This window comes from Lygodium microphyllum, chromosome 1 (genome assembly GCF_053477565.2).
Source record: "Lygodium microphyllum isolate KBCC chromosome 1, Lygodium_microphyllum_v1.1.10, whole genome shotgun sequence".
Lineage (NCBI taxonomy): Eukaryota > Viridiplantae > Streptophyta > Polypodiopsida > Schizaeales > Lygodiaceae > Lygodium > Lygodium microphyllum.
This window is the reverse complement of record NC_141135.1, coordinates 14,575,488-14,591,892: the sequence shown is the minus strand read 5'-3', so window position 1 is coordinate 14,591,892 and position 16,405 is coordinate 14,575,488. Positions and strand designations below refer to the sequence as shown.

At 41.7% G+C, this 16,405-nt stretch overlaps 1 protein-coding gene across 1 annotated transcript in view; it reads right to left on the bottom strand.

Moving 5' to 3' along the window:
• LOC148040860 (uncharacterized) overlaps nucleotides 1–16,405 on the bottom strand; it is a 216,828-nt gene that overhangs the window by 119,664 nt on the left and 80,759 nt on the right. The gene's annotated exons all lie outside the window — the stretch shown is intronic.

Below are 16,405 nucleotides of genomic sequence, written 5' to 3'. Positions count from 1 at the left end.
TGAGGATTCATTGATTAGTTGAACATTCATTTTGAAGCTCTTGTTGATGAAAGTTAGTGGAGCCAATAATCTATCCATCGATAGTCCAATATCAAGCTGTGTAAGTACCTCTGTTAATATAATTCATAACCTTGCATCTTTCAATGAGAAATATTTGACTTCATTATGCCTGTAACTTGGGTGATAGTACAAATTCTATTGTTGTTATGCCCACTGACATTAAGAAAACTGAATGAACAAGGTTCTGTAATTACCTCGCAACCTGGGCCTAGGAGTCTTGATATAGTGCACTGATTGCACTTAATATAAAAGATCTCAAGTTCTTCTTCATAGTTCAGAACTTGAGTTGGTAGAAACGTTATCTCACATTGAAAAAAACCACCTTCATCGATGAACCCACTCATGGGATTTACAGTGAATGCCCCTGAAGCTCGTACATAGAATTCCCCTCTCTTGCTGCCTATATTTTTTATCATTAAGTTCTGCATTAAACCAAGTTCAAGATTTCAAGACTAATACCAAATAATAATCCTAAAACCCAAAATATCAGAGTGGAAAATTCTGAAAATAATACATCTTTCAAAATATCTTCAAACATGTTCAATATGGTTGAGTAGACTCTCATACAGTGGCTGCAACATGAAGAATGAATACTAGATTAAATATGCCTTTCTGGGACCCTCAGGTCCATAGGTTGACAGGTGACACATCATTATAGCAAGTATGTGGCTCAAGTCCATGTCTTCTAGGAGATAAACTGTATATAGCAAGGGTCATGATCCGGCAAAGAGACTTGAGTAAGGACGTGCCGAATGCCCATGCACACATAGGTTGTCATCGTTGCTGAATATTGAATTAGAAAAACTGACATAGTGAGTGTTGAGAAATAGGCAAATGAGATATGCTGCAGGAAAAGGTAATGTGTATCCCTTAAGCACAGTTAGGAGAGTGGAACAGCTAGAAAGCTATATAAGCTTGTACTTGGTCTTTATTTCAAAAAAAAATGTCATGATACCTTTCTCTTTCAGTTAGTATCTTTGTCAAGTGTCATTGTCCATTACACAAGATTGTGTTTATGAGTCCAAGCTTCCATCTTGGAACCTAATTCACTTGTGTGTCTAATCATTGTCTATATCATCATGAATCTAGTCTTCATCTTCCAACCTCCATAGCTACCATGCTCTAGATCCGTGTTTTTCACATGGTATCAGAGCTCAGCTCAGCATGGTCTAGCTTCCTTCTCTGCTCTTCAACCCCTCTTCATCTCTTCACAGCTCAGGTTGAGTGGTTGAGCTCATCTCTTACTTCTATCTCCACTTTACCTTCTTGTCTGCCATAGCCAGAAAGACCTACAACACTTGGAGTGCTTATATCTTTTCATAGAGAGCATATCCTTTAGAGCTTCCTTCTGTGGACCTCTTTTACTCCAAGGCGCTCCATCCTATCACCTAAATAGATCCGATTAATGCATGGATTCGTCAGCATTGTCGAAATTCTTCCTCGCTATTCTAAATTGCGTCCATGTTGGTCGCACGGCTGCCATTATCTACCTGCTGCGTGATTTCCTCTGTGACCATAGGGCTTTTCTAGCCTGCCGTCTAAGCTACCTAATCACTAAAGGGTTCCCCAAAATACTCTCTATTGATCACAATCTGAGAAACCCTAACTGTCATCTCTGTGGGCAGCCATAGCCATTGACCTTCAAGGTCATAAAACCTTTCATTTTCTTACTTCTCTCAATCCTCTGAAGACTCTATCACTCTCCTCTTACTGAGCACTCAATTTCCAGCAAAGCATCACACTAAATCAGCAACAAGCAAAAAGAAGATCAAGCATCAACATCCAACATTGAGCTCCAAGATAGTATCTTTTTAATACTCATGCAGCGTTGTTAAACACTAATTATCTTGTGTCTCTTGACACATCGAAGTACAACTCTTTTGTTGGCTGATTTGCTGTTGATCAAAAATGGCAGAGCTCGAATAAATAGCAAAGTTCAATGGAGAAGGCTTCTATGCCTAGAAGGAAAAGACCATGCACCACCTCATGAGGAAAGACCTCTGGGATATCTTTGAAGATGATGAAGGTGATGCAGATGGCGCGAAAGAAGATTCAAAAAGCGGGATCCTTACGGTAGCTCCACCAAAAACCAAAGAATGAAAGAAAATGAATAACAAGGCGCTAGGCATCATTGCTTGGGGACTAAGTGATAATGTGCTACATCATATCTCTGGCATCAGAGATGCTAAAACTACTTGGGAGAAACTTGATAGGATCTTTGGTACCCAAGCAAAGAATTTAAAGGTAAAATTACTCGTGCAGTTTTATAAACTGGATATAAAAGACAATGTTTCCATGGCCATACACATTAACAAGTTCAAGAGCCTAAAAACCTAGCTTGCAACTCTTAAGAAGAATACTGATGAAGATGAAGCAATAGCCGTACTGCTTGCAAGTGTAAATAAGAATCCATATGAGAATCTTGTGTCCACCCTAAGTAATGTTCTAAGTCTCTCACTTAAAGATATTGAGCACTCACTACTTGATGGAGAAAGCAAAGTTAAAAGCAAGGATGCAAAGAAACACACCACCAAAAACAGTATCTCGTAACACCAATGGCATTTATGGGACAAAAGGCCGTGGTTGAGGACTCGGCACCAACAACAACAAGGATCAAATTATATGTCATTATTGTGGCAAGACTGGCCATATAACGAGTGAATGTTTCCACAACAAAAGAGCACAGCAAATGCATAATGATCACCACCAGAACCAGTTCATGAATGAAGAAGAAGGAAAAAAAAAAGATGCTTCTGCTACCTTCAACAACTCTAATAGATTGTTCTAAAGAATTTTCATCGTATCTTTCATATGTTTTTCCCATAGTGGATCTTGATTTTTCCCTTTGTGGATTTGCTTTGAAAAAACCCTTGCCAAAGATGTAAAGTTTCAAGCTTGAACTAGACTAGGCTGCCTATGAGCTAGTCTCCCGGGCCATATCACCATTTACGGGGGCCAAAAGCCAGCATGTATAGGGACTCATCATTTAAGGGGGGCTGTTGAGAAATAGGCAAATGATATATGTTGCAAGAAAAGGTGCTCTGTATCCCATAAGCATAGTGAGGAGAGTGGAACAACTGGAAAGCTATATAAGCTTATACTTGGTCCTTATTTCAAAAAAAAAAAGTCATGATACCTTTCTCTTTCAGTTAGTGTCTTTGCCAAGTGTCATTGTCCATTACACAAGATTGTGTTTATGAGTCCAAGCTTCCATCTTGGAACCTGATTTACTTGTGCAACAATCAGTCTAATAATCATCTATGTCATCATAAATCTAGTCTTCATCTTCCAACCTCCATAGTTGCCATGCTCTAGATCCAGGTGAAACTAAATAAAAACGTGACTATGGGTGACATTGAAGTCAACCCACTCCACAAAATAAAGGTTGCTTGCAAAGGTGCAGTGCTGCAGTCGGGGGTAACTAGGTTGCAACTGGACGAGGTGCTTGAGCTGACGAGCTTGTGAGTTGACTGAGCCTGAGCTCTGATACCAAATGTGAGATCGAAGATGGAAGCTCTCGGCTAAAAGTACAAAGTAGGCAGTAGAGAGAGTGAGAGTGAGGACACAACTCGACACACTATACAATTCCCAAAATGACAGTACAAAGTACAAGCCTTAGACATTAGGGTTGTTAAGGTGCGTTCACACCTAAAAGGTGTAAAGTATGGTAAGTGACCGAACTTTATAACATAAACAAACATAATAGAGAATAATGTAACTAGGGGAAAAAACCTCTCATAAGGAGAGTAAAAAGTGCCCCAATGTCCTACTACAGATCACCAACACTCCTCTATGAGAATAGGCATGAGTCAAACCCAACAACTCATTCATCTTATTATTCATTATGTTCATTGTCTTTGAGTTACCCTAACCCTAATCCTAACTGTGTTCTATGTTTATCAATTTGTGCTTTGTCATATGATTGGTTTTGTGTTTTCTAAGTTTAGAGCATTTCTTCACACTTGGCTTATTTTAATTGGGGCTAGACAGGACTAGTACGATGCTTGGACCTATTTGTGGACAAACCAGTTTTTCAAAGATTGCGGTATAATATAAAGATATACAAGCAGGTAGAGATGGATCCAAAGGAGTTTGAAGCTGAACCAGATGGTGAGTATGAATACAGCAACAACATTTCTAGAACCTCTTCTTCTGAAGGACATGATATAAATTTGGAGAAGAGAATGCTATACTTGGAAGCTGAAATACTTTCACTAGCTATCTAGGAGATTGACAAAGTTAAAGAGGCCATAGAACAGACCATTGTTCTTTTTTGCACCAACAATGTCCAGAAGATGTATACCAGGAGCAAGCAGTTCAAAATCATCCCTTTCATGACCAGCAAGAGCAGAAAATGCAGGGATTTCAGCAACAGTCAGACTAGCAAATGCAAATTCAAGTGCCTCCAAAGAAGTAAGAAATCATGCTTGCAGTAGACATGGCAAAAGAGAATGGATATCATATGCAGAAATTGTATTATCAGCAGCGAATAGAGGTCCTCACATCTGAAGAGGATCAAACTACTATGAAGACTGTAGACTTGGAAGCTGAAAAAGAACTACCATGCTCTACTTTGGGGACCTGAAGGAGCAAGCAGCATAAACAAGGCAAGAAGTTGAAGAATAAGAAAGAGCTCACTTTGACAATGCAAAGGAAGTCGGAAAAGATGGAGGATCCCACACAAAGTATGCATATGAAGGTTTCCATTAGCACTTGTCACCCTTTGCCAATTCTTCTTTCCGTCCTTTCTTTCCACCCTCTGTGTCAAGCAATATAGGCATGGATTCTTTGTATTTGCACCATTGGAGATTCCACACATGCATTTTAAAGTTTTCAAGTCTCTTGCAAGATTCCATTCAACCAATTATTGACTATACCCTTCAACTGAGAGCATCTCAAATTATCCCACAAATTCAACAACTATATCCATGCTAGAGATATACCCAAGGAAGAGATCATGGCTGAGAAGAGCAGCAATAATACAATCTAAGCAATTCCCATGAATTGACAGTGAGCAGACTGGAGCAACAATAAGAAGAGGATGAAGCAAAGAAGACAAGACAAGGAAGAGGAGAAAAAGGCTATTGGATTCAGCTTCTTGAGAAAAGAGAGAGGAAGGCGAATTGGTTCCAATTTGATTACTACAAGTATAGCTCAGAGTTGGAGATTGCAAGCTGACGTCAAGTCTATCTGCCCTGTTGCAAAACTTTTGTCTCTTTTCTATGGTTGAGGCTTGTACCACCTCTCTTCAATTTCTTATCATAATTCAGATTTCCAGTGAATTTCCATGGATCATGCTTATTCTCTATCTTCCTTGTTGTACTAGCCAATCTGTTTCTACTCTTCCTAGGATAATCTCTCTCATTTTTTCCTTTCTTCAAGTACATCTAGATTGGAGGTTTTATCCTTTGTATGTGTAGCAAATTCCATTATTGCTAGTCTAGTTTTGCCTTCTCTACATCATTCTCAGTTTCAAAAGAGGTATTTAAATTATTGCTAGTCTAGTTTTACCTTCTTTACATCATTCTCAGTTTCAAAAGAGGCATTTACAGCAGCAAAGCTTAGAGATCTACAGGAGATTTTGGTTTCAACGCAGCCAGTTTGCAGAACTGGCAATGTATTGGCAAGTCTGAACAGATTTTGGTATCAAAGCAGCCAGTGTGCAGGACTGGCAGTGTGTTGGCAAGTCTGAACAGATTGCAATTACAGATTCGTAGCGACAGCAAGAGTTATTGTAATTCTATTTTTTACCCAAGAGAAAAAAGAAAACTCTGAAGTACTTTCACTCTCTTTACTATAGCATATATTTGCAGATATACTCTAGGTCCAAGGCATTGTCTTTGCATGTTGTAAAATGCAATGATAAATGCTCTTCACGAGATTCTCCATTTGAACTAGTTTCCTTGTCTTGTTTTGTCATAATGTTGTACTCTTGTCTTCTTAATCATTACAACATTTGGTATGTATTGGATTCGGAGAGGCTGCCATTGATAACTATTATAGTGATTGTTTCATGTTGGGTATTTTATGGATATGAACAAAGCTGGTATCTGTAAAGTTTAAAGAGCTCTATCAATTGTGAAGTAGAATACTAAATATTACACGGTTGCAGGTGGGACAAGAGGTGGTATCACTAGTGTTGAGAAACCCTTCTTTGGTTATTCACCTTAGTTAGGGTTTCACACTGACAGCCCCAAAAAGTCTGGCATCCTCATTCTAGGCATTTTTTAATGGGTTCCCACACACTGGTGCGCCACCCTACACTCAGCAGGGCCTATACATAGGCCACCTCTCCCCTCGTTTACACACCACCACCCACACTCTTCGTCACACTTCTTCGTCTTTCCAACACTCTTCTCTCTCTGCCACTAGTGCCCATACCCCTATCGGAGGACATTGCAGTTCATGGTTCCCATCCACCATCTCCACTTGGTGTCATCTTTCCCACATTTGGCGACCAGGTTTACACTTGCATTTACACTTCAAGAGGATCTCCACTAGCAAGCATCAAGTCACACACACTTAGCATCACCCTGGCATCTCCATTTGGCAAGTTCAGAGGCTCCTCAATTGTATGGTGTCATCTTCCCATCTTGGCGTCAGCTCCCACACACCTAGCATCATCCTCTTCACTCCTAGGGATTTGAAATTTGAAGCCTAGGGACACTCCTACCATCTAACCTCATCATCCATCCCTAGCATTTGCATCTCGGCTGCTCTCCCTACGTCTTAGCAGTTCCCACACACCCATGCATTTGCAATTTGCAGCCTGGCCCACTTTCTTGAATTTGAGAATTGCACTTCACTCCCTCAATAGTTGGTGATCATCTTCTTCATCCCTGATGGCATTTGAGGAGTGCATTGGTAAGTTAAAGCACACTTTACAATTTATTACATCTTTAAACAGCCCCAAAATACACTTAATTAGTAAAAAATGCAAATTTGGTGCGCGGTTCGAGAGAGTTTCAATGGTCCTCCAAAATCCTAATTTTTTGGGGCACCCTTCAACATCTATAAATAGACAAGTTGCCCACCATTCAGGCTCATTCTTTTAGTGCAGATTTCAAGCATCAACCTTCACCCACGTGGTGGTCTATCCTTTGTGACAGCTGCCACTCCTCCATCAACCCTTGCAGTGCCATCCACTATCTAGCGCCCTTCTTCCTGCTTCGTTTGGACTATTCTACCATTGCTAGCACACAGTTTGCCTCCTCTAGTGTTTGGTGATGTGGCAATCTACCCTTCACAACGGCTGCCACTCCATCAACCCTTGCACTGCCTGGCGCCTTCCTCCCTGGCTATCGCCCACTGTATGGCGCTCTTCTCCCTGCTGCATTTGGACTCTTCTGCCATCGCCAACACATAATCTGCCTTCTCCAGCTTGCGTTTAGACATTCCACCAGATGAGAATTGGCAACGATCTCCCACACCTTCCGATGACCTCCTACTACTTGTGTTTGACCTTCACCCTACTTGGCAGCTGGTGACCTCCATCCTCCTAGAGGCTCTCCTACTGGTGTGTTTGCAACTTTCTGCTGCCGCCCACATCATTAGGCATCATCCATAGTTGTCGCCTCAGTTCCCTGACAGTTTGGTGATCAGTGTTTGGTGTTTCTCGCACTCCGCACTCCGATTGGTGGTCACAGCACTTGGGATCAATCTTTGGTGGATGTCACTCTCTAACACTACATTGCTCTGCCCTTGGGCATTCCGTACACTCTTACATTCATTAACAACATTCATTCACTTCAAAGTTTCTCCTCTCTATGTTTGTCTCTATGTTTGAGTTTTGGGTTTTTGCATTTTGCATTTAGGGTTTTTTGCTTGTCTCTATCTGAGTCTGTGTTTTAGTCTTAGTCATACATGTTGTGTTTCCCGAGTGCAAACCCTATCATATCTTCACATGCACTTCGCTCTCTCAACAACTATCCTTCACCTTCTAGAGATCACTTCAATAGCCCACTACCTAAAGGATTGCCTTTCGCTCCCTTCACTGTGCAAATTCCCTTCAAGTTTGCTGCCATCTAATTCAAATAGGACAATGTAGTCATGTTCTGAGCTTCAGCTCTACTATATTAGCTTTTCTTCACATATTATGATTAAATGCTTCATTGTCATATTCTTTTGTGTTTTCTGAGTTTCTCTTCTCTCTCAATGTTTGCCGTATACACTATCTTTCTCCCTACAAACCCTAATGTCTCTCTGATTTGTTGCTTACTTTGACAACTAGTTTTTGCCCCACAACATTATCATAGCAAAACCATAGTAGCTCTCACATCCAATCTGTCACTATTGCACCTTTTTAGAAATCTCCAGTTTACTCATCTTTACTCAACTTACTCTCTTCACTCTAGCTTTCCCCTGACTCTCTCTCTCTGCTCTAACTTTTCCAATCCAAGATTCTCTCTACCTCTTGCCATGGCTTTGCTCTACTGTCACCACGGCCTTCGTTTGGCAAGATTGTGGCATTGTTGAGGTAACGGTGAAATAATTACCTTCTTGCCTTACTCTCTCACTCAAGCTTTCCCTTACCTAAATTTCATCTTCACTTACCTAAACTTTTCTCTAGCCTTACTGGCATACCTGATCATGGCTGAAGTTAGCACGGCCCCACTGCAGCAAGTGTTACCAATGCCTCTCCTCAATTTTCCTTAGCATCACGAGGGTAAAGTCACAGCTATGGCCTTTTCCCATTTTTCTTGGCACCCACAGGAGCACAACACAAGCAACTTCTCCCTTCCACATCCTCTGCAAACTCGCCTCTTCTTCCATGCCAAGGTAGGGCCATGGCTCCACCTAGTACGTTTACAATTCTTATTCTTGTTTATTTTATGTATTTTTCAAAAAAGATAGAAAGAAAACAAAAAGAGGGGAGGAAAACAAAGAGAAAAAAAAGGGGAAGGATAAACAAGTAAAAAAGAAGTGTATCCCAACCTTTAGCTGCTCCATAGCCCTGATACTCCCCAATTCCCCAATCACACTCCCCTTTGACCCCACCATTAATCACGTGCCTCCTTCCCACCTATACTACCTGCCCCACCCCCACCACCCCTTTCTCACTCACCCCCCCACTTGTCCATTCCCCCTCCCCTATCTTTCACACACCCCCCCCCCCAACCCCCCAGTGTACATGCACTCATCCCTTGACCCAAACCAATGTGACATGTCATACCCCACCGATTTTTTCTCCCTCGTCCCATTCCATCCCAGCATATCCCTACCCCCATTTTTCTATATCCCTCCTCCCAACAACCCCTGTTTTTTCCCATCCGTCCCCTAGCCTGGGTTTTCCCTCCCAGCCCCCCATTTCCCCCCAACATACCCCATATTCACACCCCCCCCAACCGAACACACCCCTTGATCTAATGCCCCACCTGCCCCCCAAACGTAGCCTACCAAAACCATAGGAATTGTGCCAATTGATTAAGGCACCAAATGCTTTGCAAAATATTTCCATGGCCACTACAAAGGCCATAAAGTTGCTCTCATCCCCATCTAAATATAGTGAGCAACCCTATCCTACTAATCGCTAGATACTAAATTTCTGTCCTTTGGCCCCACGGACAAAAATGTAGCTATGTGCTGAGGAGTAATGGGCAGAAAGTCCCCTGATCCACTACTCTGAAGACCCATCCTCAACATGTTCCCTCCAGAAACTCCTAATCCCCACAATCATATGCCTTCTCAAAGTCACTAGGAGCACAATGAGTTCCTAGTTCCTAGAATAAGCAAGACTGATGGACTCCCAAAAAGTGAAGATGTTGTCTAACATGCTATGTGTGGGTGGACTATATTTGGCATCCATGGGGCCAGTGTCTGGCACATCCCATGATTTCATATTCTTCTAGTTTATAGCCTTCTAGCTATTTAACGTTTTTTGGGCCGCTCTAGCGTAGTTTTTCAATGCCTTGTGTCACTTTACTTTTAACTAATAGAGGAAATTTTTTCAAAAGAAGAAAATTCAATATAATAGAGTAAACAACATTTTCCTTGAAAGATAATAACTTTATACCTACATTGAACTATGCATTCCTACCTATGGTTGAAGAATACAAAAGTCTGAAGTAACGGTTTATGACCAGTCTTGATAATAACAATATCAAAGGAAAGTTTTATGTCACAAGGCTAGTCTTTTCAACTTGCAATTGTGTGATGCATCAAATCCCAAATAAAACATCACTAAAATCCTTTCGTGTGCATTGAAACGAGACTGTAGAGTAGCTTCTCTCAAACATAAAGGACAAGTTATAAAGGATCTAAATTAGAGCAGCTTCTCTCAAACTTAAAGGACAAGTTATAAAGGATCTGAATTATTCCACATCAAGGAACAATCATAGTTGTCAAATACGAAAGGTACGATACGGTACGGTTCAATAAAATATGGTACTAATTGGTACCTTATGATTTTATAAGGTACGGCACGATATTAGTACGAAAAAAATTAAGATGATTTTTAAATAACAAAAATCATAAATCATTAAATGATGGATCATAGAATACATGTTTAAAGTGGAAATAGCCATTTCATTACAGAATAAGATGAATACATGAGGGTGACCATCGCAGTCGCATGGGCTACACAAAACATGCAATACAACTACAGTCTAGTATATCTGATACAAAAAAAGAGAGAGACCTATGTCATATGAATCTATGATGAGGCATCACTATCATCATCATCATCATCAAAACCATCTGAGTGCTCATCAAGAGAATCTAAAGATGACTCCTCGGCATCCGATGATGAGACACACTCATACTCATCCTCATTAATGAGGTTACCATCATCATCAAATGATAGCTCCCTAGGTGGCAGCTATGTAGGCAAGGGGGAATGTCATCATGAGGCACAAGATGTGAGCTACTAGAGCCCCGCCTTACATATGTCTGCAAGCCACTCGAACCACCTCTCCTCAATGATGGAGGGCGTCGAATGACCGTGCCCCTGCTACCACCTACTCGAACTCCTCGCCCACAAGCACGCTGACTGTGAGTGTCACCAGTATCTGCTGCTCTAAGCTCTTTCTAGAGCTTTGCAAAAATCATCTCCTCCTCCTTGTCCACCTCCTTATGTATACTCAGAAGAGTATCGCCCGTCAACTTGAATGTATCAACATTCACCTACACAATACAGTGATGCACGTAAGATTGATCATTGTAAATGCTAAAGTCTAAATTGTAAAGTATAAAGTTTAAACTTCAAAGTTCAAAGTTTAAAAGTTAAAACAACAAATTTTAAATGTTATGGTTAAGTGTTTAAACTTTACTTGCTTCAGACTACCCATGCTCATCATAACCTCATCATGCATAAGTTAGTGCGGCAATAGACTAGCCGCTCGAACTGTCGTGTGCTAAGCCAATTATGAATCTTTGTGTGAATGAGAGAATAGGCACTCCAGTTTCTCTCACATGCGCCCAAAGAGCAATCCTGGGCAAGGACCCTTATGGCTAAGGGCTAAAGGGTCTCCAGTGCGTATCCAAAGTTTTGGCACCAAAATAAAGGCTTCACAAGTAACTCTCTCCTCCAACAAGTGGGAGAAGAAAAAGCCACATGCCCTCTCTAATTGCATAGCATCCTAGCTCCTCTAGCACTGCATTGTAGTCATCCACAGAGACCACATGAGTCAAATAAGCAAGCTGGTCTGAACGGAACTCTCCATCATCCATGACTACCGGTGACTTGTAGACCGGATATACCAATGCAGAAAAACCATGGATGGGCTCATACATCTAGGCCCATCTCCTCTCTGCTATCTCTAAAACATGTGCACGTTGTGTCTCTGTGACCACTGTACAAGCACGTGCCTCCGCCAATGCCGCTCTAAAGAAGTGAACGTGAAGGCCCATGGTGTATCTCTCGCAATCACTCATACGTAATACCCTATAAAAGGGAGTCACGACAATGACAACGGCACGGACTTTTTGCCAAAACTGCTCATTAAGGCACAAGTGTTGCATGGCTTTAGCCTCCTTTGTCTCATACTCATCCCACTCATTCCATAGAGTGGACACCACTGTCTACGGACCGCACCTCGTAAAGGTGCTCCAGCAATAACCACATGTAAGTAAAGCGAGTTGAAGAAGGCTTCTTCAACTCCAATGTGCTATACTCACGATACATCGCAAGCACCTATACCTTTACCGTAAAGAATGTGACAATTGATGTAGCTTTGTGGACCGCCCCCTTCACCCAGTTGAGCTTCCCAATGTCCTCCATGAGCAAGTCCAAACAATGACTTGCACATGGAATCCACATAATAGTAGAGAACTCGGCCTCAAGCAAATGGCCCATGCGCCAACAATTCGATGCATTGTCGGTAACAACTTGCATCACATTTGACGGGCCCACCTACAACCACAATTTACAAATTACAAGTTATGTATAAATCAAATTTCAATTATGAATCATGATATTATCATAATGAAAAAAAGTGAAACAAATTTAAAACGCTAATTGCAATGTATACCTCAATGATAGCTTGTCGAATGCGGCGGTAGATAAATGCGCTCGTTGTTTTTCTCCCCCTCTTGCCAGTATATACGGCCTGCAAAAAGTAAGTGCCGAGTGGACATGAGACGAGTATGTTGATGATGCCCTGTTTCTTACGATCACTCCATCCGTCAGTGAGAATGGAGCAACCATATTTTATCCATGTGGCCCGAATAGGATCAAGGGCTCTATCAATCCTCACCTTCTCTTCATCAATCTTTCTCGTCCTCATGTCGTTGTATGTGACAACGGTCCATCCTTCACATGGACCCACATTGACAATGGCTTTTACCATCTTCTTCCATTGCTCTTGCTTTAGGACATTAAATGCAAGATTGCACTCAATCACCGTGCGTGCAATTTCAATGTCCACAAGTCATTGCCTTTCTCTAAGAAAGGCAACCGATCCACGCACATGACCAAGAGCTTGAGAGAGGGATGATCATCTCTCCGGCACCACATGAGCCTCCACTCTTTTACCGGAGCCGGATGTGGATGTGGAGCCCCCACCACCAATGGTAGAGGCCTCTCCCGCATTGGTTGAAGATATGCCCACATGGGATGCTTCCTCATTAGTAGGCATAGGAGTTGGTGCCAATAAGCCACTTCCTCCTCCTCTTGTGGATCCCCCTCTCATCTTGGCGAGAATCTCCTCTGCAATGTTTTTAGGGATCTCCTTGCATGGAGCAACTTGCCCCCCTGTCTTGGAAAGATGTTGGAGAAGCCGAGTTGCACCACTTGTATAGCGCTTCCCGCGATACTTGCATGTCCAATGGTGGGAATTAAACTTCTTTGTGTCCCTCTCCACATGGATCGCATGCAAATTGAAGGCCTCGTGCTTCTCATGAGTCATGGTGCCGATGACAGATAAAGAGGCCTGAGAGAGAGAGAGAGATAGAGATGCTTGAGTCTCGACTCTTGAAAGTTGAGAGGGAGACTTGAGAGGCCTGAGGATTTTTTTTTTTTTCAAATAAAGTATGGCTAATTATATTACTTCAGAAAAAACCTTAAATACAAAGAAGTGCTCATGCTCAACAGACCAAGCTGGAGCTGGTGTGAGTCACAGATACATCATATATACAAGCCTCTCAAGGCGGTCTAGGGGGGATAGGGGCAAGAAGCCATGAAGAGGGGGTGTATTGCCATCTAGGGCTACCTACCTGCATTACGAAGAACAGGTCCTGGCTGCCCCAAGTGTGCATGAAATGACCTCGGAGCTCCTGACGAGCCCTAGACTCACCCTGCATCCGATCCCATCGGCCTCGAAGGGAGTGGATGATGGAGGTCTAGAGCTCTGCTAAGGTCGCCTGTACTGAAAGTCTCTCTCTGCCGAAAGCCACCTAACACCGCCCCTTCCAAATATGCCAACCAGTAAGACTCCCTATGATTTCCCAGAGGCCCGAGGATTGGGGCAAAGTTGAAAGAGAAAGAGTAAGAGAGAGAGGATGGGAGATGAGAATGGAAAATGCTTTGATAGGGTGCGGGATAGAGGGGATGGAAGATGAGATTTGAGAATGGCAAATGCTTCGATAGGGTGCGGGAAAGAGGGGATGGGAGGTGACATTTGAGAATGACAAATCACAAGTCCATTCAAGAATCAAGTGACAAGATCCAAGAGAGGAAGATGAGAATGGTAACTCACAAGTGCTTGCTGAATTGATATGGAAGTATGGAGGAGAAGAGCACCTTTTGTAGATGAGAGAAGGGTCAAAGTTCAAACAATCAAAGAGGGGTCAATGGTCAAAGAGAGGACTGCCAACTAGAAGGAATCCAAAGAGGGCTAGGGAGGGGAGTGCATGGCTGGAAAAGGGGGTGGGTTGAGGTATCCAAGGCTTCCCACCCCCCAAAAAGTGCCACACAGGCAGGCAGAGTAAAAGCAGGGGCGCAAAAAATGCGGGACGCGAGATCCAGGTGGCACAGGTGACGTGGCCCAAATAGGCCCAAAAAGTCATATGGATACGTACCGTACGGTTTGTACGGTACGAACCTGTCCGTATGACGCACGAAGGCAACTATGGGAACAATACAGAGAAATGGTGAAAACTCTCGTTTAGATCTAGTTCACCACTGCCCCAAGTTAATCCTAGTAATCTAGACCAATCCGAGAAAGAGTATCTTAATAGATACACCGACACCAACACATAAAGCTTCAAATATAACTTTCCTATTAGTTCCATAGGTAATTGTAAAGAACCCCAACTACTTCACATGGAAATACCTCAACAAATACAATTCTTTCTTTTACTAAGTGGAAAAAAATGATTCCTTCTATTAGCATTCCTTCTATTGGTTAGATAAACACAACACAATGTAGATGAATAAGGATAAGATACTAGCACATCCTTGGCTAATTGAATGTAGGACAACAAGCAATGCTACCTGTAATAGAGTAAAAATGCCTTAATGCCTTAGCCAATATTTAGCTCACTAGGGTTTAGTATAAAAGGCTAAGTTGTAACTTGCCAAGGATCTTTTTGCCATTTTTCTAACATTTCATATTTGAGGTATCATCCTCCCACCATCTAAGAGGGTGCATATTCTTGGCCACCATAGCATTGGGGTGCACACCATGTTGCAACCTCTCATCAACTGATTCTTGGCCATTAATGGTAATATGATTTTAGCCTAGCCACCTTGGCTATGGTTTCTTGGCAATTTAGTCTATTTCCTTGTATTTCCGGTTTAATTGTTTGATGTGGGAATTAGCTCCTTTACATTGGTATCAAAGCAAATCTTTGATCCAATGGAAATGTCATTTTTATGGTGAATCTGGTTACAAGACTAGACACAGGGTAACTAGAGGGCAAGAATTAGTCACAGGACTTGACACAGTCAAAACCATGACTAGTTAAGGTTCTTTACAATAAGTCGGGACTAAATTTGAGGATCTTGAAGAAGGCCTGAAGGAATAATGACAGATTCAAGGTTTATTTTAGTGGCTCGTGGTCAAGTTGGGGCCATTTTGAAGGGCCTGGAACTTAACTTGAGTCTAAACAAGGTTTGGAACAATTAAACTGTAGTTACTTTTTAAAGCAGGCTTCTCTTTCCTCTTTCTAAGCTTCCTTGTGAGAGCTTTTATGGAGATCTCTTTTCATATCTCTTTCCCATGGCCATTACTTCTCATGCAACCTACAGTGGATGATTGTTGAGGTCTTAAGCAACCTGTAGACTACCACTATGCTTCATCTCTAGCTTATTTCTCATCACATGATACAAGAAGATGTCTTGGACAGTTTGCGATTGTTTTCAACAGCCTCTTCTCCTTCAAAATCAGTAATCATGATCATGTTGAAGCTCTTCTCTCTCTTGCTTGATCAAATGCAGGTCCTAACATAGAGTATTAACCATCTCTTAGTTGATCTTTCATTCTTCTTGAACCTTGGAGCTCTCATCATAACCCTAGCTATGGCAAAACTTGGACAACATGAAAATTTCAGGGATTTCTTGAAGTTTTGAGTCAATCTATCTTAGTGCCTTTTAGCTTCAAGAAGTGAAAGGCAAGCATCTACAATTGATATTGGGTATACATTGAAGCTTTAAAGCAAGATTGGAAGCATTTTCTCCATTTTAAATTGGGGCAAAACAAAGCAGCCATCAATTGCAATTTTTGCTTTCTTGAGGCTTCAATCCATGGGTCTTTTGTTGTCTAAAACCCGGGGAAGGTTAGATTAAAGCTACTCTATCAAGGATTGGCTTTTATTGAAGCATTCCATCAAGATTGATAGCATTTTCAGCCTCTTGAACATAAAAATGTATGAAAATTCTTGAAATTCTTCATTCTATCAAGAATTAAGATTCTTCAAGGCTCAAAGGACCTTCTCAACAAATCATCATGGACTTTTACTCAAGTATTGG